Source organism: Heterocephalus glaber, unplaced genomic scaffold (genome assembly GCF_053883595.1).
Source record: "Heterocephalus glaber isolate CG9 unplaced genomic scaffold, H.glaber_assembly_v1.0 deba00001613, whole genome shotgun sequence".
Lineage (NCBI taxonomy): Eukaryota > Metazoa > Chordata > Mammalia > Rodentia > Bathyergidae > Heterocephalus > Heterocephalus glaber.
Genome location: NW_028258384.1, coordinates 1201321 through 1229112, shown reverse-complemented (window position 1 = coordinate 1229112; position 27792 = coordinate 1201321). Strand labels below are relative to the sequence as shown.

General features: G+C 41.0%; 1 long non-coding RNA gene across 26 annotated transcripts in view; it reads left to right on the top strand.

The window, feature by feature from the left end:
• Window positions 1-12596, top strand: part of LOC101726012 (uncharacterized) — a 188747-nt gene extending 176151 nt beyond the window's left edge. For 21 of the 26 annotated variants that reach the window (XR_015445563.1, XR_015445555.1, XR_015445565.1 and 18 more), the window contains 2 exons: window positions 3057-3143; window positions 4647-7287. This is a non-coding gene — a long non-coding RNA (uncharacterized LOC101726012). Of the gene's footprint in view, window positions 1-3056; window positions 3144-4602; window positions 7288-10499 lie in introns of those variants that run through there. The other 5 variants (XR_015445556.1, XR_015445572.1, XR_015445551.1 and 2 more) reach the window with 5 other exon arrangements.
• The last annotated feature ends 15196 nt before the right edge of the window (window positions 12597-27792 follow it).

Genomic DNA, 27792 nt, shown 5'->3' with positions numbered 1-27792 from the left:
AAAAAATCAAATCAGAAATAATTTCTCAGATAACTACAGAGATGGTGACAATAATGAAAGACATGCTTAGTGACTCTAGAGCAGATACAGATAAAAAAATAGAAGAGCTTAAAAAAATGTGGAAACCGTAAATGCCTAACATGGTAAAGAAATGGAATCTGTGAAACTGATTCATACAGATATCCAAGAGATTAAACATTCCGTTGAAAGTATACACAGTAGAATGAACCAATGTGAGGACAGAATATCAGATATAGAAGACAGGATTGTGATTAGCAATCATGAAAAGAAATATTTCTTAAAAATAGCAAGGGACCACCAAAACTCAATCCAACAGCTGCTAGATGATGCAAAGAAGAATAACCTAAGAGTGATTGGAGTCAGTGAAAAAATGGGAGCTAGTACAAATGATATAAAAAACCTGTTCACAGAAGTAATGGCAGAAAACTTTCCAAGCATGGAAAAAGAATTTGACATATAGATAAGCGAGGCATATAGAATTCCAATTAGCCATGATAAAAAACCCTACACCAAACCATATAATAGCCAAGATTCCAGAAACTCAAGAACAGAATATTGAAAGTTGTCAGAGAAAAGAAACAAATCACCTATAAAGGAAAGCCCATCAGAATTACAGCAGACTTCTCAACACAAACCCTCAAGTCAAGGAGAGCTTGGAGTGAAGTATTTCAAGGCCTAAAAGAAAACAACCTCCAACACAGATTGATGTAACCCTATTGTAGCAAGGGTTAATACCAAGCTACTCGGGTGCACCACTTAGTTAAATTGAGGCTCAATCTTTGATGAAAGTCACAGCATAGGGCTGGGGCTTTAGCTCAGTGGTTCTGCTGCCTGCCTTGCAAGCGCAAGGTCCCAAGTTCGATCCTTGGTACCAAAAAAAAAAAAAAAAAAGTCACACCATGCCACATGAAAGTGAAAGTAAAGATAGCTTTAGTACAAGGTTTCAATCAATAATCAATAAGAATATTGAAAAGAAAGTATGACAGATAGAAGTAATACACCACCAGTCAGGGTAGTGCCTCAACACCTGAGGAAAACTGGGGAAATCCTGAGACAGTGGTTGGTCAGGGTCCTGCTGGGCAGAATTCCTGGATGCAGTTCTGCTAGTCTACCAAAGCTGGCTTTTTTTCCCTGCTAGCTTATATAGCATGTCATACAAAGGTGGCCTCTTGTTAATGAGGCCTATGTGTCTTAGAAGGAGTCTGCTCTCGGATCTGGCTAGGAGCTAGGGCAGAGTCCTTGTACCAAATAGTCCAGATTAAGGTGTTTATTCCCTCAAGGACAAACTCTTGGAGGGTACCCAGTCCTCAAGCCTGGCACATACAGAGGTCACACTTTGGTCACATGAATCTGAGTAACTCTTTCTGTGCTCCCTTCAAAACTACAAAACTATCTTTCAAAATTGATGGAGAAATAAGATATATCCATGACAAAGAACACCTGAGGAAATTCATGACCACCAAACCAGCACTACAAAATGTTCTGAAGGACATTCTAGAAAGAGATAACAAGGACTACAACTGCATGAACCCCAACAGAATGAATCCACCAGGCAAGGAAAGCAATTAAACAGAGGGGGGAAAAGCAAACCAACAATAGGAAAATAACATGACAAGGAGAAGTCAATACATACCAGTTATTACCATCAATGTTAATTGTCTCAATTCACCAATGAAAAGAAACAGACTGGCAGAATTGATCAAGAAGCAAGATCTAACAATATACTGCATACATGAAACACATTTAATTCATAAATCAGATAAGGCAAATTATGAGATTCATCTGCCTTCCAGTTGGGCTAATACAAGCCCTACAACCTAAAACCTCACCAGCTAGCCTGTCACAAAAAAAAAAAAAAAAAAAAAAAAAAAGAAGAAGAAGCAAAGGGTCCATAGCAGATAGACTAATAGAGGGCTATGCAGAATCTCCAGTCCCAGCCTTGATGTTTTAATTGACACATAACTGATTTAAAACCTGTTTCCAAACAATTTCTTTACATCATCATCTAGGTAAAAATTCAGACTGCTAGAAACATTGCAAATTGGCCACCTGTATTTTGGCCTGTTTTTGACACAGTGTAGCTCTAGCTACACCAACATCACTTTTGCTCCCTCTGTATCCAAGATACTGGAATTAAAAGAAATTTGCAAGCCTAGAGGACTAACATTGCCTTTAATTACACAAGGAGTTCAAACCCATTGTGCCATCATAATTCACCTAACCAGTTAGGTATGGTGGCATATATGTAATCCCTGCACTCAGGAGGCTGAGACAGGAGAATTGCCACAACTTCAAGGCCAGCTTGGGGTACATAGTAAGTTCAAGGCCAGCCTGAACTACACATCAAGACCTTGCCTCAATCAAATCAATCAATCAATCAATCACAAAATCAAGACCTGCCTCAGCCTGAGTAGGTATCCATGCAGAAAATAAAATGTCTCATATGACATACACAAACCAATGAGCCCAATATTGAAGACTTTGCACACTGTGCCACAGTCAGCTTCAATGTACGCACTAAAGCAGATCAGGTCCATGAACTACATCTTCTAATGCACAAATTGAACTTATTGTTACCAGCCACTTAGGTTCCTATGCTCAGGTTTGTTTGCTCACTAATGACCAAATCAAAATGAGGTAGGAGATTAGTGTGTGGCAAGCTGGCTGAGCAACTGGGTATGACCTGTCAATCATGGAAATGTAAGAAATGTGCATCAAAACAGTTCCAAAAGGCCTACATCTGGGACCAATCAACAAATGCTATCTGCAGTTCTCACAAGAAATCAAGCAAGTTTTTGACAGGATGGCTTAGACCTAAAGTCAGCCCAAGGACTGGGAGACCAAAAGATAGCCACCATTAAGGTCTTGGTCACTGTGTTCTCTCTTTCACAGTGGTACAACCCTCACCCTGCAGTGTATACTTTTTTCTTCTAATTGGCTCATATTCATTCTGCAGAGCATTTTTCTTTTCCTATCTTTAATAGATGTAAAACCTTACTACCTTTTTTGCCTGTTTTGTCCAATTCTTTGTTCAGGACAAGAAGAACCTAGAAAGAATCTCTAGAAGGAGTCTGTGACCCCAGAACCTTGATAACATAGTTTGGCCAAGCCAACAGGAACAGGTAAGGCCCTTTTAGGCACAGTTTTCTTTCTTTCCTTTCTGAAATCTATGGACTTAAGCCAAGAAGGATGGGTTTAGCTTTTGGGTTTTTTTTTCCTTTTCCTCTCTCTGTCACTTACAAAAGCTCTGATCTCCTTCTCCCCTTTTTTCCCCACTTGGCCTTTCATCTGTCAGAGGGCTCCAATCTTTTAACTTTTTTTCTGATGTTGGTTTTTGGGATGAGGCAGGACCTAGAGGGTGTTAAAAATTAATGGAAGCTGAGGAACTCAGGAGGCTTTCTTCTGGCTCTGGAAACAGTTTCCTATTATCTTCCACCATGTAGGATGGGGGAGAGGAAGCACACAGCCTTGGTATTTCTCATAGCTAGTAAGAGAGGACCATAGGACTCTCTCAAGTTTATCACCCTTTTACCTGCTTCATTTTCCTGTTTTCAATCACTCATTGTGGGTATGAATCATTTAAGAGCTGTCATAGAGCCTTTTATTAAACCAACCACAGAATGGATCATTCAGATTTTACATGTGTGAATTAGAGTTTAATATCCTTTTTCAGCCTCACATTTTTGTTTTTTCCAATACTTTGTTCAGCTTTCTCACTGTTTTGGGAGCCTACTTGTGCTCAAAGTCGTATCCACACTTATCCCCCTCAATGGCCTTTTGTCTCTGGCATCCTTATTGAGTGGCTTTCTCTTGGCCTTGTTTCATTCCAGCCCACCTTTCTGCCATGTTTGATGGCCATTTTGGTTCATTATGTAAGTGAGGTATATGGATGCATCATGTACGTTGACCACTTGGGTTGGTCATGTGGGTCAGTTAGGTGGTTCTGCCATATTTGTTTGCAATTTTCTTTTTTTCAACTGACTTCAAGAACACCAGGAAATCTCACCCTTGTAGATCAGAGGTAAGCCTCTGATTTTAGGAAACATATGAGCCTCTTCCCCACTACTCTTCTGAATCAGGTTGGATCCTCTCCTTATTTCTTCTAACAGAAATTCAGGTAATTTAGAAACATGCCTTGGAGCCTGTGCAGAACAAAGGAACAGACAGTAAACAACTCAAGTGGCCGTGAACATGCAAAAGTAGAGTTATCCTTGTACTTAGAACTTTTTAAAGTTTTTTTTTCTTCTGTCAACTGCAAAAGAGATTTCTACCCCTACTGTCTTAAAAAAGTATCATTAGGATAAATGTAAGACATAAGATATTGTTTCCTAAGCAGCTAAGGAATGGTGGGGGCTATACTTTGCTCTCTTAAGAGCACTACCTGAGGGAGCCCCCTGGGGTCTCCATCCTGATTGCTTAAGAATGTATTGTTTCTCAAGTGGCTAAGGGTGTCCCCATGGGACTCCACTCTTCTAGGAAGGCACTGGTACCAACCTAGCTTCAGACAGAGATGTCTGTTTAGTGCTTATGTCTCACAAGGGACTACTTGTGAACTCAACTGGTCTGCTTCCTTCTTCATAGGGTACCATCTAAAGGACCACAGACCTAGTTCCTTCTCTCCATAGGTCCCAAGATGAGCTATGGGAATCACCATGAACTGCACCCCACAGATCCCACCAAAGTCACCATTAAGCTGTATCCTTCAACATTGGGTATGATTTGAGCCTGCCAATCTGAAAAAGGAACAACTTATCTACCATTGCAATATGGTTTGGGTTAAGTATGAAGTAAAGAATGGTGAGAGATGGGTACAAGATGGCAGATTAAATTGCAATATTCTTTTTTATTTAAATCATTTCTGCAAAAAGCTTAGGTGGTAGAGTGAAATTCCTTATGTTAAAGATTTTGTGTCTCTATCTCTGGAAAAACCCAGAATCTATGGTACTTACCCTGGCCCCTTAGCAAGAAGAGGATAATAGGACTGGGGATTTAGCTCAGTGGTTCCACCACCTGCCTTGCAGGTGCAAGGTCCCAAGTTTGATCCTTGGTACAAAAGAAAAAGAGGACAATAATGATAAACCCATCCTCAGATCCCCACCTATCTCATAGGGGTGTATGGTTCTCTCCCACCTATTTAATGAAAATGACCTTACAGGGAGGTCTGCTTGACCTCCTCCTCAAAATTTTCAGGCCAGTAAATCAGTCCCCTTTCATTCATGTGACCCAGGAATCCTACCAGAGCCTATCAGCACAGAGAGACCCAGTATTTTCAGATGCTAGTAAGTTTTCAGGGAGTTTCAAACTTTGACCCTTTGAAAAAAAAAACTTTCACCCTTGATTTGGACATCTCATGGCAAGATATCCAATTTGTTTTCACCACTTGATGTACCCCAGATCCCTATGAGCCAGTTACTAGACACAGCCATTTCTGTATTCAACAACTGAGATCTAGATGAGGAAAAATGCAGAAGGGCTGAAAAAAAAGACAGCAAAATTATGACTGTCCAAATTGGCAATGCTTTAAGCATACACAAGTCATGCAAGGGAAAACCCATGGCCAATAAAGGCCTGCAAGAAAACTGGACATTGGGCCAGGGATTTAGCTCAGTGGTTCCGCCACCTGCCTCACAAGTGCAAGGTCCCAAGTTCGATCCCCGGTACCAAAATAAATAAATAAAATTAATGCAAACAAAAGAAAAAAACAATAAAAATTATTTAAAAAAAGAAACAAAAACTGGACATTGGACACATAACCACCACCTGGGCCTTCCTCTATGTGTCAGGTGGCTGATGTGCCTGAGTCATGGCACTGGAGGATTGATTGACCCTGCTCCCAGAGAGGAGCTAGGCAAGCCAAACCTTTACCTTCCACTCTGAAGAAGAAGATTGAAGGGGCCTGGGGCAATCTGCAATGCCCCACCTGGGTTCTCAGCTATCACCATCTCCTGTGAGGAACCACAGGTGACCCAGGATGTCATGAATAAGCAAATTCAATTACTCTGCTTTAGCTTTTTTCTGTAGAAAACCCTCCTGTATATCTATCGTCATAATTTGAGTTTATGGGAGCCCTAGTCGGAGCTTCTTTGCACCTGCTCTTACATGTCAATTCAAAGACCAAACAATCAACCATGAGGATTTTTTTTTTGGTACCAGGGATCAAACTCAGGACCTTGTGCTTGCAAGGCAGACACAGTGCCACTGAGCTAAATCCCCACCCCTCAGCCATGAGTTTTTAATTGTCCCGCAGTGCCCTATTGCCTTACTAGGAAGAGATTTACTAGTAATATTAGAAGTAGTTCTATCTTCCCAGGCAGGTCACTGTCATTCACTTCAAAGGACAACAACAAAACATGTCTAAAATCTCCTTAGGAAATCAAAAAATGAAAGAGGCAAAAAGGGCAGCCATATGGCCCCTCAAAACCCTAACCTTATTCCCAGTTTCTGAGAAACCATTAAAACCAGTACACTGATCATTCCTCAAGGGACACAGTAGAAAGCTTTAAAAAAAAACAAAACTCTACATGGGAAATGGTGACTCAAATTTTCATAGGACTAGGACTAGTGGTGACCTCCTGACAGGTCTACAAAGCTTGGCCACTAACCCTGGCAAGTTCAAACCAGCTTCTTTGTTAGAACCTGTGCAGAGGAGATGAATATATCCTGGGGAGGACTGACAATTATAAAACCATTTCTACTTGAACTGTCTGAGGAAAAAGACCATCCAAAAGACGAAAGCTACTCCTGTGAACCTCTAGAAGACCTGAGGCTCTTCTTTAAAAAAAAACTCCACTTTTGCGCTGAGCATAGATAAGTAGAGTCATTAATGCCCCCCAATATACTACAGTTTAAATGGGGAGAGGTAATGAGGCACCTGTTTTTATTTTATTTCTTGGTACCGGGAACCAAACTCTGGTCCTTGTGCTTGGAAGGCAGGTGGCAGAACCACTGAGCTAAATCCCCAGCCCAAAGGGAAATTTTTGTTTTTTTTTATTTTGGTACCAGGGATCAAACTCAGGACCTTGTGCTTGTGAGGTGGTGGAACCATTGGGCTAAATCCCCAGCTCTGAGACACCTGTTTTTAATTAGATCCATAATGTGGGCAATCTTTCAAGGGGTATTACTCTCAGGCTCTTGGTAATTTATCTAATATTCCTCTTTTGCCACACTTTCTCCTCCACAGGAAGCACAGAGATCTGACCTGCTCCTTCTCATGTTTGGGCTCTACATCCCTGACATAACAATAAAATTACTTTCCTGACAAATTCACCGAGCTTTCTCCCATTGAACTGGCAGCTCAATAACCCTCACACATGGACACTAACTCCTTTCTTATTGTCTTCTGATAGGTTTTGTTTTTTCAACCCAGCCAGGGAGCCAGAATATCTTAAGGCAGTTGGAGAGCACATAATCCACAGTAGGTAGGACCTACAGCCCCTTTCAGCTAGAAGTAGCTATATGATTACAGAGATCACCACACCCTCAGTAGCCCATAAAGAATTGTGAGGATTTATGTCTCTCAGGGGGAAATGAGGCAGGGAATTATGGTGTGGCAAACTGGCTGAGCAAATGGTCATGCTCTGTCAATCATGGAGATCTAGGATATACACAGAAAAAGTTTCCAAAGCCCTGCATATTAGAACAATTAGACAATGCTATCTTTAATTCTTCTCATGAAAACTGAAGCAGGTTTTTGATAAGACAGCCTAGACCTGACATCAGTCTGAGGAGTAGGAGATATAAAAGATGGCCACCATTGAGCTGAGCTCTTGGCCATTATGTTCTCTTTTTCACAATTGTCCACTCTCACCTTGAGAGTGTACTTCTTTTCCTACCTTTAATTAGCCCACACTCACTCTATAGGCCATGTTTCTTTTCCTATCTTTAATAAATGCAAAACCTCATTACCATTTGCCCTTGTTTTGTCCAATTCTTTGTTCAGGACAGGAAGACCCTAGAAAGAATCTCTAGAAAGAATCCATAGAATCCTGGAACCTGGTTAAAAAAAAAGAGGGCATTTGTTTTGGTAAAAAGGAAAAACGGTTTATTTAAAATTAGCTCTGAAGAGATGGAGAGGCTTCATCACCCAGATCATCATCTCACAGTGTGCTGGTGTATTAGGATCTTTTATACCAAGGAAGAGAGGAGGGAAGGAATAAAATTAGACAAAAATATCATAGTTTAGTAGTTATTATTATGAGAATGCAGTCAGAGCAGCTTGATTATAGGGTCCCATAAAGGAAAATAGCGCACCTTTAAAAACTAACTTAAGCAGTTTGTTAAGCTTAGAGTTGCAAAGACAAACACAGGAAGGATACAATAAAAAGGGAGATAAGAACCTTTCCACCAAGGAATAAGGTATGCTAAGTTAGTTGACACCTCCTGCCTACCTCCTCCCCTACCTCTGTTTAAACAGAAAACATTAGAAATCTAAGACAGACCATTTCTTTTTTAACTATTTTGAATTCATCTCCTTTGAAACAAGTCCCTGTGCTCTGCCTATCTGATTAAGGCCAAGACAAAGAAAGCATGTTGAGTTTCTTTATCTTCCTGGTGGCTTTCCCTTATTATTCCTAATAAACACTCTCTTCAATTCCTCCATTTGTCCTTAAATCTATTCTTAAATTTTAGGACACAAAGAACTCAGATTTGTACGAAATTAACTATTTTAATAAGACATGTCCAACTTGTTTCATCCCTTCATAGAACAAAACTTCTCCCTTTTTTGTCTAAGGAAATAAAACTGGGCATCCACCTCCTGGTGCCAGCATGTACATACTCAGTCAATCTTTTCAGTATTGTAGATAGGTAAGTTAATTAGATATCTCCTGGAGAGTTGGGGGGGGGGAGCCACCCAGGAGTCAATATGAAGGACAATCAAGACACATTCACTAAAGTTCAGCATTATGAAAGCAGAGAAACTATTACACCCATCATGTACTTCCCTTAGGGATGAATAGCAGTGATTGATATTCTAAATACACATTAATCGCCTGGGTAGGGGACCAAGACCTTAACCCTTCCCTTCCAGGAAAGGTCTTTGACCCACCCTTTTCTGAAAATCCTTTGTACACTTGCTACATGATTCACTTCCCCATTTGGTCCCCATTTAATTAATATTACCTAAATGAGTATACTTGTTATCTTATTGGTTGATCATAATTTTGTTCCACCTCAAACCTGCCTTGTGATTTCCCATTGGATCATTATTACCTAAGTGAGTGTACTTGTAATCTTACTAGTTGACTATAGTTTAGTTCCACCTTGAACCCACATCACCTCATGACTTTGTCCAATAAAACACCTTTGAGAAACAAGGTGGGCAGGCAACACATTTTCCAGTCCCCCTTCTGTCTCTCTTAGACAGAAGCTATCTTTCTCTCAATAAAATTTTCCTACTCCTAACCTCCCTTTCCCTAGAATTCATTCTTCAATTTTAGAGAACACCAACTTGCGTTTTGGATATCTAGTGGGTTTGGGAGTTACATCTATTCCCCCTGTATCAAGAGTACCCTAACTAGGGCCAGGGATTTAGCTCAGTGGTTCTGCCACCTGCCTTGCAAGTGCAAGAATGCGAGTTCGATCCCCGGTACCAAAAAAAAAAAAAAATGAGTATCCTAACTATCCAGTATGAGACCTATGCTATAACATAAATAAAAAACTAAATTTAAATTTTGAGAGTTAAATGATATACTTTATATAACTGTACCCCAAAATTCCCATGAAAATAGTTAACACAGCACTGTGCAAGATAAAACAGGGCCTTTAGGGATTAAAAAAAAACTTTACCATAAAACATGATCAAGCATAAAAACACACATATCAGCTAACAATAAAATAGCACAGAAACATTCTCACATACATGGTCAAAAAACTTTTGACAGAATGTCAAGACCATTCGATGGGCAAAAAGAACATCTTTTCATAAGTTGGTGTAGACAAAACAGTATACTCATATACACAAGAATGTTATTACCTTACATCATGTGCAAAAATGACCTCAAAATGAATCAAATATTCAAATGTAACAGTTAAATGTATAAACCGTGACAATATTGAGGGAAACTTCATGACAATAAAGTGGCAATAATTTCTTGATTATGCTATAGAGATGTAGGCAAAAAAAAATACAGAAGTAGGACTAAAGCAAAACTTATAAATTCTGTGCATCAAAGGACATAACTAACAATGAAAAGGCAACTAGAGAGTGGAGCAAATGTTTGACAATCATATATCTGACAAAGATCACTATTGGGGGCTAGGGATTTAGCTCAGTGGTTCGGCAGCCTGCCTTGCAAGCGGAAGGATCCAAGTTCGATCCCTGGTACCAAAAAAAAAAAGATCACTATAAAAACTATATAAAGAATTCCAATTTTCTGTAGGGTTTTTATCGTGAATGGGTGTTGGATTTTTTTGAATGCCTTTTCTGCATCTATTGAAATGATCATATGGTTTTTGTCCTTGACTCTGTTAATATATAGTGTATTATGTTTATTGATTTACGAATGTTGAACCGTCCTTGCATCCCTGGGATAAATCCAACTTGCTTAGGATGTATGATCTTCTTAATGACCATTTGTATTCTGTTTGCCAGTATCTTGTTGAAGATTTTTGCATCAATATTCACTAGGGAGATTGGCCTGTGGTTCTCTTTTTGGGTTGTGTCTTTCCCTGGTTTTGGAATCAAAGTAATACTTGCTTCCAGGAATGAATTTGGAAGCTTTGCTTCCCTTTCAATTTCCTTGATGACTTTAAAGAGTGATGGTGATACTTCTTCTTTACATGTCTTGTAAAATTCAGCAGTGAAGCCATCAGGACCTGGGGCTTTTCTTTGTTGGTAAATTTTTTATTACATTTTCAATTTTACTCATTGTAATTGGGGTGTTTAGAATTTCTATATCTTGTTCATTTAACTTTGGTAATTCATATGTATCTAGGAATTTGTCCACTTCTGTGTTTTCCATTTTATTAGAGTACAGGTTTTTGAAGTAGGTCTTTTAGATCCTCTGGATTTCTGCTGGGTTTGTTGTGACTTCCCCATTTTCACTCTTAATTGCATGGATTTGAGTCTTTTCTTTTCATTTTTTGATAAGGTTGGCTAAGGGTTTATCGATTTTATTTATTCTTTCAAAAAACCAACTCTGATTCATTAATTTTTTGTATTGTTCTCTTAGTCTCGATTGCATTGATTTCTGCTCCGATCTTTATAATTTCCTCTCTTTGGGCCGGGGATTTAGCTCAGTGGTTCCATTTCCTGCCTCGCAAGTGCAAGTTCCAAGTTTGATTCCCAGTACCAACAACAACAACAACAACAACAACATATAATTTCTTCTCTTGTATGAGCTTTGGGTTTGTTATGCACTTCTTTTTCTAGGAGCTTGAGGTTCTGCATTAGGTTATTTATTTGAATTCTCTCTGTTTTCCTAATATGGGCATTCACTGCTATGAATTTTCCACGTAGAACTGCTTTCATTGTGTCCCATAAATTCCTCTATGTTGTACTGGCATTATCATTTACTTGTAGAAACTGTCTAATTTCTTCTTTAATTTCCTCTGTGACCCATTGGTTGTTCAGGAGGGTGTTATTTGATTTCCATGTGTTTGTGGGAATTTTGCAGTTTCTTATGTCATTGATCTCCAATTTTATTGCACTATGGTCTGATAATATACAGGGGGTAACTTCAATTCTTTTACATTTACTTAGACATGTCCCATGAGCTAGCATATGGTCTATTTTGGAGAATGACCCATGTGTAGCTGAAAAACCCTACAAAAAATTGGAATAGAATGTCTTTATCTCAACTTGATTAAGGCTATCTATGAAAAACCAACAGCCAATGTGATACTAAATGCTCAAAAACTGAAAACATTCATGCTAAAATTGGGGACAAGACAAAGATGCCCACTATCACCACTCCTGTTTAATATAGTTCTGGAAACATTAGCCACAGCAATTAAAAAAGAGAAGAAGTAAAAGGAATAAAAATAGGAAAGGAAGAAGTTAAACTGTCATTATTTGCTGATGATATGATACTTTACATAGAAGGCCCAAAATACTCTGCCAAAAGACTTCTAGACTTAATTGACAGATTCAGTAGAGTAGCTGCATATAAGGTCAATACTGAAAAAAACAATAGCCTTTTTATGTACAAATAATAGACTCACTAAGAGAGAAATTAGGGAAACAATTCCTTTTTTTACAATAGCATCCAAAAAAATGAAATATCTAGGAGTCAATATAACAAAGGAAGCAAAAGACCTCTACACTGAAAACTATAGCACTCTGAAAAAGGAGATTGAGCAGAATATAAGAAAATGGAAAGACATCCCTTGTTTCTGGATAGGAAGAACCAATATAGTGAAAATGGCCATACTTCCAAAACTATTATATAGGTTTAATGCAATGCCAATTGAAATTCCAACAATATATTTCACAGAACTAGAGAAAACAATCCAAAAATTCATTTGGAACCAGAAGAGACCTAGAATAGCAAAAGAAATTTTAGGCAACAGAGATATGGCTGGGAGTATTAAAATCCCCAACTTGAAACTATACTACAAAGCTACTGTGATAAAAACAGCATGGTACTGGCAAAGGAACAGACCCGAGGATCAGTGGAATAGATTAGAACATCCAGAAACAACTACAGATATGCTTAGCCACCTCATCTTTGACAAAGGAGCCAACCATCCTCATTGGAGGAAAGATAGCTTATTTAATAAATGGTGTTGGAAAAACTGGATTTCAACCTGCCAAAGATTAAAACTAGACCCATACCTATCACCATGCACTAAACTAAGATAGAAGTGGATTAAGGATTTAAATATTAAGACAGAAACACTAAATTTGCTGGAAGATAAGTTAGGTAGAACTCTTGAAGACATTGGTACAGGAAAAGACTTTATGAACAAAACCTCAGTGGCATGGGAACTTGCACAAAGAATCAACAACTGGGATCTCATCTCATTAAAAAGCTTCTGTGGGCCGGGGATTTAGCTCAGTGGTTTCGCTGCCTGCTGCGCAAGCACAAGGACCCAAATTCGATCCCCGGTACAAAAAAAAAAAAAAAAAAAAAAAAAAAAAAAAAACTGCACTGAAAGAGAAACCACCAACAGAGCTAAGAGACAACCTACAATCTGGGAAAAAATTTTCAGCAACTGTACCTTAGACAAAGGACTACTATCTAGAATATATAAAGACCTGAAAAAAATCAGACCCCCCAAATTCAAAGACCCAATTCAAAAATGGGGATCTGAAATGAACAGACATTTCTCAGACAAAGAAGTAAAAGCACCAAATAAATATATGAAAAAATGTTCAACATCCTGGTCATTTGAGAGATGCAGATGAAAACAACACTGAGATTCCACCTCACCCCAGAAAGAATGGCTGCTATCAAGAAATCAACCAATGACAAATGCTGGCGGGGGTGTGGGGAGAAAGAAACCCTTCTCCATTGCTGGTAGGAGTGCAGGCTGGTGCAACCACTGGAAATCCGTACGGAGATACCTCAAAGAACTAGGACTAGAGGTTCCATTTGACCCAGCTATCCCCCTTCTGGGTATCTTCCCAAAAGAATTAAAAGAATCATACCACGGTGATATATGTGGACCCATGTTTATAGCGGTACAGTTTGTAATCGCTAAAGCTTGGAAACAACCCAAGTGTCCATCAACTGGAGACTGCATAAAGAAGATGTGGTTTTTTAATAAAATGGGATACTACTCAGCCATAAAGATCCAGAAACTTGGGGCTGGGGATTTCAGTGGTTCTGGCGCCTGCCTTGCAAGCGCAAGGTCCAGAGTTCGATCCCCAGTGCCAAAAAAAAAGAACCAGAAACTAGAGACATTTACAGGTAAATGGATGCATATTGAGGCCATCCTTTTAAGTGAAATAAATAGGACACACATGTGTAAATACTGAATAGTTTCTCTAGTATGAGAAACTGAAAGTGTAATTAAGGATACACACGGATGAAATGGCCTAATAACACATTTCTCGGATTGTGTTTCCATCGTGTGTCATATGACTATATCAAAATTTAAATTAGGTAGAAGCTTGGCTTATGTGGAATCTGCTAACTAACTGGAGTTTTTTTTCCAGACCACTATTTGTTCAATATTGGTTTTGGGGATCTTTCTGAAACAAATCACATCCTCTGGTGTCTTGTTGGTGCTTGAGATGTTTTATTAAGTTATATGGAAAAATGTTTAAGTGCTTTTGCAGTTTTGTTTTGGTTGAGTTCTACTGTATTTCAATATTATTGTAGGTTTTTTCCCTTGCATTGTTTTTCTTTGAATGGTTTTAATTTCTGTATGTGGGTGTGTTTGATAATAAAGTTATTTTTAAATTAAAAAAAAAGAATTCCAAAAAAATAATGACAAACACTATAATTAAAAGATGGTGCTGGGCCCGGGATTTAGCTCAGTGGTTCCACCGCCTGCTCCGCAAGCGCAAGGACTCGAGTTTGATCCCTGGTACCAAAAAAAAAAAAAGAAGCCAAACATACTAAAAGATGGTGCTGAATATGGTGGGGCACACTTTTCATCCCAACACTCAGGGGGCTGATGCAGGAGAATCTCCTTGAGTTCCAGGCCAGCCTTAGCTGCATAGTGAGTTCAAGGCCTGCCTGGGAGAAGGTATACCTATGGCCAAAAAGTACATGACCGGATCGTCAACATCAAAAATCTTTCAGAAATGCAAAACAGAACCACAGGAAGATACCATCTTTTACACATTAGCATGGCTAACATCTATACAAAAGAGAGAAAAAAAGGAACAGAAATACACAAGTATTTGCAAGGGTGTGGAGAATTTTAAACCATGCACAGGTGGTAGGAATGAAAAAAGCATGCAGCCTTTTTAGAAAATAATGTGGTGAATTTGGATAATTCAATGTAGTCTAACCATCTGAATTAAATATAGCTTGAATGGCAGAAACAAGGTGTCATCACCTTTGACACAGTTTCCAATTCTCCATCTCACCCAGTACCTCAGTGAGATTATTCTAGAAATCTGCTTGAAGCCCCCATTCCAGTATGACCCCCACCCCCACTGTGGACAGCTCAATGCAGCATATTTGCCTCACCCGCAGAGCTCCACACTCTGCAAAGATGGTGCATATGTGTGACAGTGAGCTTCCAGGCGCTCCTGCTTGCTTGATGTAAACCCAGCAGAGACCCCTTTGAGAAAGTTTCCTGGGTAACAACTTTGGACCTCACCTCAATGGAAGTTTTGGCTTTCAGCATGGCCCAGACCACTGCCTCTTTACTGTTGGCATCTAAATTGTGGTGCTCTCTTCAGGAATAAGACCTGCTTCTTTCATTTTGATGTGTGTGTCACTGTATGTCTTTTGCTGTCTCCTTTGTATCTTGCCTTATTGAAGAACCCCATACCAATCTAACTCTCTTATTGCTCAGGGCTCTCTCATATGGTGGGTATCTTGGTGCGAGGAAATAAGACACAGGTCAGACAAGAGACACAAGGACTTCTGCCAAAAACACAACTCCTAGAGTTCCAATGAGATAAGGTAGACCTCTCCACAGAGATACCTCAAGATCAAATTAGAGGAAAATACAGCATTTGACACATCAAGGAGGGTAGGTAGGGTGGTCATGACCATGAGGGCACAACAAAATGCATTTCAACTGCTATTGCCTTTTTATGTGGGCCTCCTACCTGTCTACCACGCCACATGGATGGCTACAGGGCTGGCTAATGTGTCTGTGCTACTGTGCACTGCTGCCTATTGTCTCAATCCAGTGCTTCCCAAAATCCCCTCTTAAACTGCAGTGCTCCTACAAACTCCAAGTTCTCCTCAGCTCCCACCAGTTGCCAGCCTTGGTATGACAAGAGAGGTGACAGGCTAGGGACTTAGTTCAGTGGTGCCGTGTCTGCCTCTCAAGTGCAAGGTCCTCAGTTCAATCCCCGGTACCAGAAAAAAAAAATAGGGCCAGGCATGTAGCTCCATGGTGCCTGCTCCTGCCTGGCAAGCCCAAGGTCCTGAGTTCAATTCCAGGTACCAAAAAAATTTCAAAGGCCTCACCCAGGCTCCAATGGCTTCTTACTGAGAGACAGAAGGGATAACCTGTACCAAGGGGCTGCCGGGTGTATACTGGGCCATTGTAAGGCTTAGCAGATTGCAAGAGGCAGATGTGCCCTCTGACCACACTTTGAGTTGATGAGGCAGTACCTGGGGATAAACCTTTCAGGCTGCCCTGAAAGGAAGCCCATTCATTGAGAGATGAAAGCACCTTGCTGGCCACAGTGGCTCTGATGTCGTCCGTTCCTCTGCTGCTGCCTTCTCTGGCTTCTGTGGCTCTCTATTGCCTGACCCAAACTTCTGTGGGCCTAACACCTAGGAGGGCTGTCAAAGCACTTAATGATTCAAATTAAAAAGTCAGATTGTCTTACTGTTATCACCTCCACCTCCAGCCTCCCGAAGACTTTAACAACTACAGAAATGAACAATGCCTATCCAGTGCCCTGGACTGGGCTAGTATCAGCAGGCTTTGAGGCCCTCCCAGATGATCCTGTCGTGCTTGGCCTACTGGGAGATCATCCCAACCTAGATGAGGTCAACTGGGACACCTGTGAGAACATTGGAACAGAAATCTTTGCCTTCCCACATCCATTTTTCTGGGATGTTTTCTAAAGTATCATTGTTGTTGTTGGAGAAATATATCAATATTATATTGGTGTCTGACAGGAGAGGGGCGTCAATCAATCATAATCTTCCTGCCTACCCGTGTCTCACAAAACATGCTCTTTATCCATTTTGAAATCTGCCAAATAGGTCTCAGTGTGGGAACTGGTCCTTGCTGAAGATTATGAGCAGTTATGACTTGCCACATCTCTATTGAATAAGATAGAAGAAATAAAGATAAGTAGAAAGGAGGCAAAGAAAAATGTAACTTAAAAATTTTACAGCATGAGCACAGTGGCACATACCTGTAATCCCAGCACTTAGGAGGCTGAGGCAAGAGGATTGCAATGAGTTCGAGGCCTGCCTGGGCTACATAGTGAGTTCAAGACAAGCCTGAACTACATAGCAAGACTCTGTCTCAAAAAAACAAAATTAAAACTAAAACAAAAAATATTCTAATACAATAGTACGGCAACCTCAGGACAGAATCAGTTACCTAAGGTTATCCGTATCTGTAGTTCATGCCTTTACTCCATGGGCTTGTTTATACTTTTTTTTTCCAGGCCCATCACACCCAAAATCCCTTAAGCATATTACAAAGCCATAAATTAGCTTAACTGTTAAACTAAAGGGCAGAAAACTAACCTTTAAGATAGAGAAACAGATTCAATGATTTCAAAAAATGTTTTTGAGGATAGCAGATCATCTGTTTTTTAAAAATAAAATAGACTTTTCTGTGCCTTTCACCTGTAAATCGACCCTGAGATTTCTATAGATTCACAAATTCCACAGATTTCCACCCTCAAAACACAAAAATATTGCCTATATTTTGCTTCTCTCTTGAGGGCCCATAGGGCCCACATTGGCACCCACACTGTTTTCTTTGAGTGGATATGTGAAGTTCTGCTGAATAAACTTTATGACTCTCACTAATGTGCCCTGGAATTTTTTCGGTGTCAAGAGTCAAGAATCTGGGTGCAGGGATGTAGCTCAGTGGCGCCGCGCCTGCCTGGCAAGCCCAAGGTCCTAAGTTTGATCCCCAGTACCCGAAAAAGAAAAGGAGTCAAGAATCTGCTTGGCAGTCTGTGTTGAGTCTACCATTGCCTCTTTGGAAAAGCAACTCAGACCCTGTCCAGTGACTCTCTCACCAGCAATGGCTAGTTTCTTCAGGATGGCAGCCATCACTTACAAATGTGCCCTATGTCAGGTAAAAGGGCCAAAGACCAAGACCAGACCAGGACACAACAAGCCTTTATTAGGGGAGTAGATCTGCCAGGCTGTCTCTGAACAAAGGAGAGACAAAAGCAATATGGCCAGGGCAGGGAGAGTCTTTTATAGAGACTGGGGTGGGGTTTGTAGGGACTGAGGTGGGGTTGAGTGAGGTAGTGACTAGGGAATGGAGGAGCCGGTGATGTCACTAGGTGGTAGGAGGTGAGTATTAGGTGACTGTCTAGGTGGGAACAGGGGCATGCTGGGAAGAAGGGTTTATTCTTTGGTGGGAGCAACCATCTTGGCATGATGTCACACAGGAGAGGGGGCAAGGCACCATAGGAAGAGGGCAGCTACTATACATAATAGCTGCTGAGGTGGTGGGTGGTGATAGGTCTTATCACCCTAAAGACACATAGCCTGTGTGGCAGAAATTGTACAAAGTACCCTCAACTTCTCAATTGAAAGGCTCAAATGACAACTCTTGAGTCTGGCCTCTTTTATGGAGCTCAACTAGGAGATGAGGGCTGGTAGCCCAGGAGGCAAGAGTGGAAAAAAATCAGAGACCCCTTCATTGAGGACTGGCCAATGACAGGCAGGGAGTGAGGTCAAGGGAGGGTGAATAGCAACCGAGTTAATATATTTTGGAGGTTTATGTGCATATAAATTTGCTATTGCCATGTCTTCTTATCTTATGTGGTTATTACTTTTGTTATTAGGAGTATGCTTTTTAAAAATTTTAGCTTATTTTATATTGATAATGCTACTGGCTTTGGGGTGCTGGGGTCTCCCTCTGGAGGAGGTTTCCTTCTGTCCTGAGCAAAAAATTAGTCAAGACAAGCAAAAATGGATTAAAGGCAGGAAAAGAAACAGGCTCCGCAGAGTGAGTTTGGGCCAAGTAAAAGTAGGAACAGTGAGGTGGGGATTTAGCTCAGTGGTTCCACCGCCTGCCTCACAAGCTAAGGACCCGAGTTCGATCCCTGGTACCAAAAAAAAAAAGTAGGAACAGAAATATACCCTACAGCTTGAGGGTGGACCAACCATACAAGTGGCAACACTGCAGCAAAAACTCAGTGTCTACTGTCCTTTTTGTGTCACCTGCTCCTCAGGCTGATGACAGGTCTAGGCCATATGATCAAAAACCTGCTTGAGTTCTCCTAAGAAGTCCATGTGCCTGGCTTTGGGAATTGCCCTGCCCAGATGTTCCAGGATCTTTTTATGTCTTCTTTCCCAGTCAGTTTTAGCCTTGCACCTACATTCCTGTCTCACTGGGAGTTCTTAGAGCATGCCAAGTTGACAACCAACCATCATCTGTGGTGGAGCTTGTTGAAATGTTGGTGCTTTCCATTCCTGAGTTAGTATGTCCCCAATAAAGGAGGGGATGCAAGAAACAAAATGTTTTGCCAAACATCACACACTTGATATAGCACTAGATGCCCTGGGCAACAAATATTCTCATGTATGCATCTACTATCAACAGTACTTGAACACTGTCTCCTTTAAATTAAAAAACAAGCAAACAAAAAACACTGTCAGGAGTGCCTTACAGGGCCGGGGATTTAGCTCAGTTCTTCCACCATCTGCCTCGCAAGCGTAAGGACCCGAGTTCAATCCCTGGTACCAAAAAAAAAAAAAAAAAAAGAGTGCCTCACAGATACCTAAAAGATAAAGCAAAGTCACAGAAGCATCCACATATTCTGAGGTTTAAGTACCATGCCTCACCAGAGCACTTCTTAGCCTCAATGGAGCTACAGTGATTACTGTTAGTAACCCAGTCACACATTTTACTTCTCTGAGTATACAAGGTGGGGCTCTTGAGAAGGCATTCAGTGGAGCTTTCACTGTCCTCACAGGTACCAGAGAGCTGGTTAAAATGAGGAATTTAAGTGTCTTATCAAATTACTTCCTTTCATATTCATGTCAGGCAAATGGCTCCTTCAATGAGTCTCCATTTTGCCTCAGGGCTTAAGCCTCTTTTCAAAATCTTTTGGCTGAATCACACCTCACACCAACTTTAAGAATATGTCTTTTTAAAATTATTATTATTTGAGACAGGGTCTCACTATGTAATTTAGCCTGGGCTTGAACTCACTATTTCACCCTGGCTGGCCTCAAGCTCCTGATACTCCTCCTGCCTAAGCCTCCCAAGTGCTGTGATAATAGGCATGTGCCACCTTGCCTGGTTCTAAAGGGGGTATGTCTGGCCTCTGTGTATATAACATCTTCTATATGAGACATTTTATTAGAGCTTTACCCTGTCTTTACAAACCCTATCTTACCCCATCCCATGAGGGCTGGAGCCATGGAGAAGGCTCCATCTCATCTCCTAGGGCTGATTGACCATGGGTGGCCTCTTGGGCCAGGCAGCTGGTCATCTGAAAGAAGGCCTATTTGAGCTGGGCATGGTGGCACATACCTGTAATCCCAGCACTCAGGAGACTGAGGCAGAAAGATCTCTGTGAATGTGAGGGCAGCCTAGGCCTCATAATGACTTCAAAGCCAGCCTGAATTACAGAGTGAGAATCTGTCTCAAAACAACAAAACAAACAAACAAAAGACCCATTTGTGTGAAGAAAAAGGAAAAGAAACAGAGGCACAAGCTCAATAGAATAGCTTTATTTCAGAAGAAACCTGAGAGGGACCATTCTTCCACTAGAGACCAGACCAGCAACTCTCATACAGGCTATGGAGTCTTTTGTAGGGTCAAGGGGAGGGGGTTATGACTACCTGCCAAGAACAAGGCTTGAGACAGCACAAGCAATAATGTTTTCCCAAGGTTAAGGCTTGGGAAAGGACAGGGAGAAGTGGCTACTATCAATATCAGGGCTGATAATATTATGAGTCCCCAGGTCAGCTGTTCTGGGAGGGGGCAGTTTAGAGGATTCTCTGATCAGGATCCGGGAAGTTGGTTTCCTTCAATTTGAGCATCAACTTCCACCCTACCAGCAAAAAGTCTTCCAAGTGCAGCTGTAGACCAGTCTGTAGGCTGGTGGTCTGTTTACCATTGCTTGCTCTGGATGTTTGCGGTGGTTTCAATTTAAAGGACAAGATCTGCCAAGTCATCCATTTTTCTTAATCAGATATAACAAATGCTGAGGCTCATGTACCTTCCTGTTTGTCTAATATTGTTATAGACAGCTAAGTTAGTTGGAAATATTATAGGCAGTCAGAGAGGGCTAGGGCCTGGAAGAAGTCAGTGTAGAAGATAAGAACACATTACAACTGTGGCTGGAAGTACATTTGTTGAAGGCCAGTCCTTAAAATAAAGATAAAAATGACTACACCTACATACTTCCCCAAGGAAGGAATGATAATGATTGATATTCTAAATAGGCATTAGTCACCTTGGGTGGAGGACCAAGGCCTCCTGACCCATCCTTTCCAGGAAAGGCCTTTGTTCTTTCCATGTACACTTGCTACATGACTTACTTCCCCATTGGATAGATATTATCTGAGTGAGTATACTTGTAATCTTATTGGTTGACTATAGTTTTGTCCCACCTTATGCCCACCTCGTGATTTTGCTCTATAAAACTTCTTTGAGAAGTGGGCTCGTGGGCAATCCACTTTCCAGGTCCCCTCCTGTCCCTCTCAGACAGGAGCTGTCTATCCCTCAATAAATATTTCCTACTTTTAACCTCTGTTGTTCATAGAATTCATTCTTTGATTTTAGAGAACACAAACTTGAAGAATCAGACATTTAGCAGATTGGGAGTTACAATATTTCCCCTGTATCATTTGGAGATCCTTATATCATCCCTATATCATCACTAAACAGGGAATTGACCCATAATAGTTTGCCAAATCCAAGGCCTGCCTACAGGTCAATGTAAATTTCACAAACTCAGCCTTGATGTTACAATTGTGAAATAAACTGACATCCTGTGAACAATACACTTTCAAATCAGGACATATAGCTTAAAAGTTGTTTGCAAACAAACTACTAGTGAGGAAATCACTACTGGGAAAAATCATGAAGTATTTCAAATTTTTAGATTTGGCTCCCTTTAGATGGAGATTTAAATGTCCCACTGAAGCGCTGACATGTATGCCAACATTACCTTTGCTATCTGTGTTACAGGCAGAAAAATATGGAATTTTAAATGTTAGATTTTTTTTTTTTTCTCTAGAGACAAGTGGCTTCTCTAAAATTCCTCAGACTTGGGGCACAAACTGCCACTCTACCTCTTTTCAGCCCAGATGAATATACAGAATATATAGGTGCTGGCATCTGGAGGTCAAAGTCCAGTATTATTTTCTTTTTTCTTTTCTTTTTTTTTGGTACCAGGGATCAAACTCGTGTCCTTGCGCTTGGCGCAACAGGTGGCAAAACCACTGAGCTAAATCCCCAGCCCAAGTCCAGTATTATTTTCACAGGCAAGGGAGGGAGAGGTCTGGGTTTTAGAAGGGAGTGAAACAATCCTGGACATATCTGTTGTCTCATTGCATTTCCTCCCCTTACTGTTCTTGCTAAATATAAGGCCCTAACACATCTGTTCAAGGTGAGATGGTGATGTGGGTGAAGAGGGCCCTCATCCACTTGGAGCTAGCTTTGAATAAATCCTTTTTCTTTTTACCATAATAAAGAGTCTCCTTTGATTTGGCCAGCAGTGAGCAAAGGAACCTCAGCATACAGACCTATGTTGCCACTAACAGTTTTGGTGTTAGTAACTGTTAGGTACTTCAGAGCCCCCACAGAGCAAGCCCCCTCCTCTCCTTTCCCCTTGCCCCACTCAGGCCACAAGGAACAGGGAAGTTCCACATAACTAAGGCATGACCTCCCTTTGTCAGTGACTTTCTGCCTAGTTAAGGTCTTTCTGCCCCACCGGATTCTTAGATGTTCCAGTAAGATAGGGGCTTCCCAAAAGCAATTACTCCATCCCTTCGATGGAAACCTGTTGCTACATACCCCACCCCCAATTACTCACCCCCCACCAATGGACTAGTGCTCTCCCACCTGCAAAATCCCAAATAAACCCCCAGTTCAGCCCATACCGTGGCTGATCTCCCTCCTGCGAGTCAGTCCCAGCAGGCTGCAGACTGCCGCCCCCAATAAAGGCTTGCTGCTTAACGCCCGTGTGTGCCCCTATCTTTGGCGACCCTTTCAGTAACCAGGAGTTAAACCCTGGCTTTTGAGATCAATGGGCCTCCTATTTCCTATTAGGGAGGCAGTAGGCACTTGGGAAAAAGAACTGATTGATCCAGGCTAGCTGAACCCATAATCAATAATTGAGGGACATTCCAGGAGCTGCTAGGGACACTTTTGCATGCAGAAATTCTCCCACCTTTCCTCTTCATAGTTGTTTGCAGTGCTAAAGTGCTCGACCTGCTTTCCCACTGGAAAGTGCATTCTAGGGATCTACTGCCCTTACCATTTTGACCTTCTCTTAGGTTGCTTCTCAGTGCCATTTAGATGAGGTAAGCACCATACCATTTGGACCAGCTACATTTTATGCCACTGACTGGTGTGAGAAGAGATTGAGAGGTAGCATATTTTACAGGCATTTCATGCTGTTGTTCATGATCATTTGGAGTGGTCCTTTGGTTTGGTATGCTTTGGATTCTTTTATATTTCTCTTCTCCTGACCACCTTTATTTTAGGATGGGCAGCAGGGTTTCAGTACTGTCTAGAAACTGCACACTACCTAGCCAGTTTGCAGCTCAGAAGCTATGATGAAAGGGGCCTCTGGTGCTGCATCATACCACATAAATGTAAGGCCTAAAGATTCACTTTTCAAGATGCAGTAGAGCATCAGTTTGGCCAGGGAGCTTCCCATTTTAGTGCAGGACAATATCCCATAAGGCCATATCAATTAGTGGTTTAAATTCATCCTATAGGAACACTAGCAACTCATCTTTTCTTTCATTCTATTTGGTGCTATAGGTGAGCCATTTTGGGTTTTAAGCCATTCTGAGGCTTCTTTGGGAGCCAATCTGAAGTTCAAGGCTCTTGAACTGTTTGTCTTAGAAGAAAATTTGATTAAGAAACTTTAAAGAGACTAGAGACATTGGGGTATGTTTGGAGAGTGCTGTAAAAAAGGTGATTTTATTGTGATATGACATGGTCTGTATAACTGAACATGCACTCTGATTTTATGTAACTGTCTTTAAGATTTTCTAAAGTAACTTTGGCCATGGTAATATCTATGTCTGCCTTCTTTCACCTTTTCTGGAATAGTGACAAGCATAAGCAAGAGCCCACTGACCATGCAGTTACTTGTGTAATGTGGGTGAGTTTCTTATTGGGGTTTAAACTTCCCTCATTTTGGCTAACAGTCCTTGGTTGATTCTAAACTGGTTGTATTTCAAAATATTTTTTAAACTTTTTGGTGGAAATCCACTGTTATTTTCTTTTCCACCCACCTCTACTTCCTCAACTAGAAAAATGGAGAAATGGCTTGCATTTGTGTTCTCCTCAGTGGGAAGAATTGTTCCTAAACTGCTTTCTTTTTCTACACTGGAGGCCTTGACCCATAGAGCTAGAATAAGATATGTAAACTTCTGACCAGCTATGTCTAAATTTTAGTACAATGGGAAATGCCTTAAAACATGGAACAGGAGCATTTTAAAATTGACTAAGAGCTATAGATATGTACTATTTTTTTTTTTTTTTTACTAGCAGTTGAACACTTCACACTGAGCTACATACCCAAATCCTCTTTTTTTTGGGGGGGGGACCAAGGATGGAACCCAGGTCCTTGCACTTGCAAGGCAGGCAGCGGAACCACTGAGGTAAATCCCTGGCCAAGAGCTATTGATATAGGGGGAATAGATGCAACTCCTAAACCTGCTAGATATCTGAAGAGAGAGGTTTTGTTCTTGAAAACTGAAGAATGAATTCTAGGAACAATGGAGGTTAAGAGTAGGATAAATTTATTGAGAGAAAGATAGCTTCTTTCTGAGAGACAGAAGAGGGACCAGAAAATGGTTTACCCAGTCATCCAACTTCTCAAAGGTGTTTTATGGGACAAAGCCAGGAGGTGAGGCAGGTTCAAGGTGGGACAGAAGAATAGTCAACTAGTAAGATTACAAGTGTAAGACTGAGGGCCTTACCAAATGCTCCGAGGAGCTGACTGCAGTGAAGCACACCCGGGGATCCCAGCGATGCCTCCAAGATGTAAGACTGAGGGCCTTACCAAACACTCTGAGGAGCTGACTGCAGCGAAGAACACCCGGGAAGGAACACACTGGACAAGTTGGAAAGTAAAACAGACCTTAGTCTGGCCAGATGGCACTCCCAAAGCAAAGTAGCTTAGAGAGGCGACTAGCCCAGAGTCCGAGGCTCTTTTATAGGGGGTTGCAGGGAAGTTAACAGGTGAAATTTACAGAAGAGGAACAAAGGTTAGTGGTCAGCTGACACGTACTGATGGTCAGCAGATGTTTGTAGATTGTTCTATAGATAGCGGTGTCCGGAACATCATCAGTTTTTGAACAAAGAGTTACATAATCTACTTTGGGACCTTATGGCTGATACAGATCTTATCTAGTGTCCGGGAGCTAATGAGCATCTTTATCTATTTACTCACATTCAATCACAGTTGGGGCTAGGGGAGTTTTATGATTACAGAGTTATGCAGTCCCAAAAAGTGATTAGTCATTATCCCAAACGTCTTTGAGTCCACATGACATAAGCCAAAAAATTGGTTTGGGACTTTACCTTGTTCTTTTTATATGTTTTATTGTTTTGTGGGCAACATTGAGGTAACTTGTTAAAAATTAAATTAGGTTGGGCCAGGGATTTAGCTCAGTGGTTCCACCATCTGCTTTGCAAGCGCAAGGTCCCAAGTTCAATCCCCAGTACCAAAAAAAAATTAAATTAGGTGGATATGTTACCACATGAGAGCCCTGGGGGTCCTCTTTCCTAGTCCTTTGTATACCAAACAAAGAATTAGATAAGACATAGAAAATGAAGCAAGGGTGTAGTTTTATTGAAGGTGGAAAAGAAGTATACTGCACAGGGTGAGAGCATGTTATCAGGTCTTGGAGTGCTGGAGTCTCATTTTAGAAGTGGTTTCTAGGTTCTTTCTGTTCAGAGCAAAGAATTGGTCAAGAGAGGCACAAACACTAGCAAAGTTTTATTAAAGGTGGGAAAAGAAACAGGCTCCACCAAGCAAGTTTGAGTCATGTTAAAGTAGGAAAAGAGGTACACTCTATAGTTTGAGGGTGAGCAACCATGCAGGAGAAAACACAGTAGAAAAACTCCTTTTTTGTCCTTTTTGCTACTTTTTTTTTTGTTGTTGGTACCGGGGATCAAACTCGGATACTTCTGCTTTTGTCCTTTTTGTATCACCCATTCATAAGGCTAATTCATTAGGCCATCCTATGGAATACCTGCTAGAGTTCTCACAAGAAGTCCACATGCAAGGCTTTGGGAACTGTTTGGTGCCTTTGTGCCAGGATCTTATTATGTCTTCTTTCCCAGTCAGTTTTAGTCATGCTATCTTTTTGCCTCATTTCCCTCTGAGAGATACATAACCCCATAATTCTGTATGGGGTGCTGAGGGAGCTGAGGCCTCTGTCTTCTATAGCTTCTTCTTTCAGCTGGAAGAGGCTGTAGACCCTTCCCACTGGGGTTTATGTGCTTTCTAACTATCTTGGGATGTTGTGGCTCACTGGCTGGGTTGAAGAAAAAAATGTTAGAAGACAATGAGAAAACAATTAATGATCACTGAGCTATCTGTTTGATGGGAGAAAGAAAGTTACTATTATGTTGGGGCTGCAGAACCCAAATATGAGAAGCATGTCAGATTTTCATGCTTCTTGTGGGGGACAAAGTATGGCAAAGAGAGAGGTTAGATAAGTTATCAAGAGGCTGAGAGCCACAATGTTAGCAAGATTACCCACGTAATGGATCTAATTTAAAACAGGAGCCTCAATACAAGTGCCTATTTAAACTGTGACAAATTAGGGTCATCAGTGACTGTACTCATCTGTATTCACAGCAATGCTGGAGTCTCACTTTCTGAAGAGGAGCCTCAGATCTTCCATAGGTTGTCAGGAATACCTGTTTTTTTAGTCCTGTGAAAATTCTAGTGACCATTTCCCAGGTAGGATTTTTATACCTTGTCACTGCATCCCTTGAGGAAGAAACAGAATGATTCCTCAGGATCTGGGAATAATGCTAGGGTCTTGAGGGGGTGGTAGGGGTGCCCTTTTTGCTGCCCTATCAGCCTTTTGATTTCCCAGGGAGACTTTAGACATGTCCCTTTGGGATCTCTTGCTACTTCTAAGAGTTGTAGAATTTCTTGCTTGTGTTTTATATTGATTGCTTATTAGTCAGTAAGCCTATTTCTTTCCAGATTGCTATATGGAAATATAGCACCAGAAAGGCATATTTGGAGTCTGTATAGCTATTTAGGTTTTTGCCTTTTCCTAATATCAGTGCCCCAGTAAGAGCTATTAGCTCTGTTTATTGAGCAGAGGTCTTTGGGCTAAGTTGTTTGGCCTCAATGATCTGTTGCAAACTGACAACTGCATAACCTGCCTTTCAGTGTCTTTCTAGGACAAAGCTACTTCCATCAGTGAACAACACCTCCTCAGGGTCTTGGAGGGGCAGGACACTGATGCCCTGTCTGCTTGCATAGGTCTGAGAGATTACTTATTTACAAGAGTGGCTAACTTCTGGGAATATAGGCATCAAAGAGGCAGTATTAAAGGTACTGCAAATTTTTATGATAACTTTAGGGATTTTAAGAGAATGGCCTAATGCTTGACAAGCTATTCCCCTGTAAACCACAAGTAATCTTTGATCTCAAGAATTGCTTTAGCTGGATGTGATGGCACATGCCTGTAATCCCAGCACTTGGGAGGTTGAGGCAGGAGGATCACTGCAAGTTCGAGGCCAGCCTTGGCTACATAATGAGTTCAAGGTCAGGCTGAACTGCATAGCAAGACCGTCTCAAAAAACAAAACAAACAAA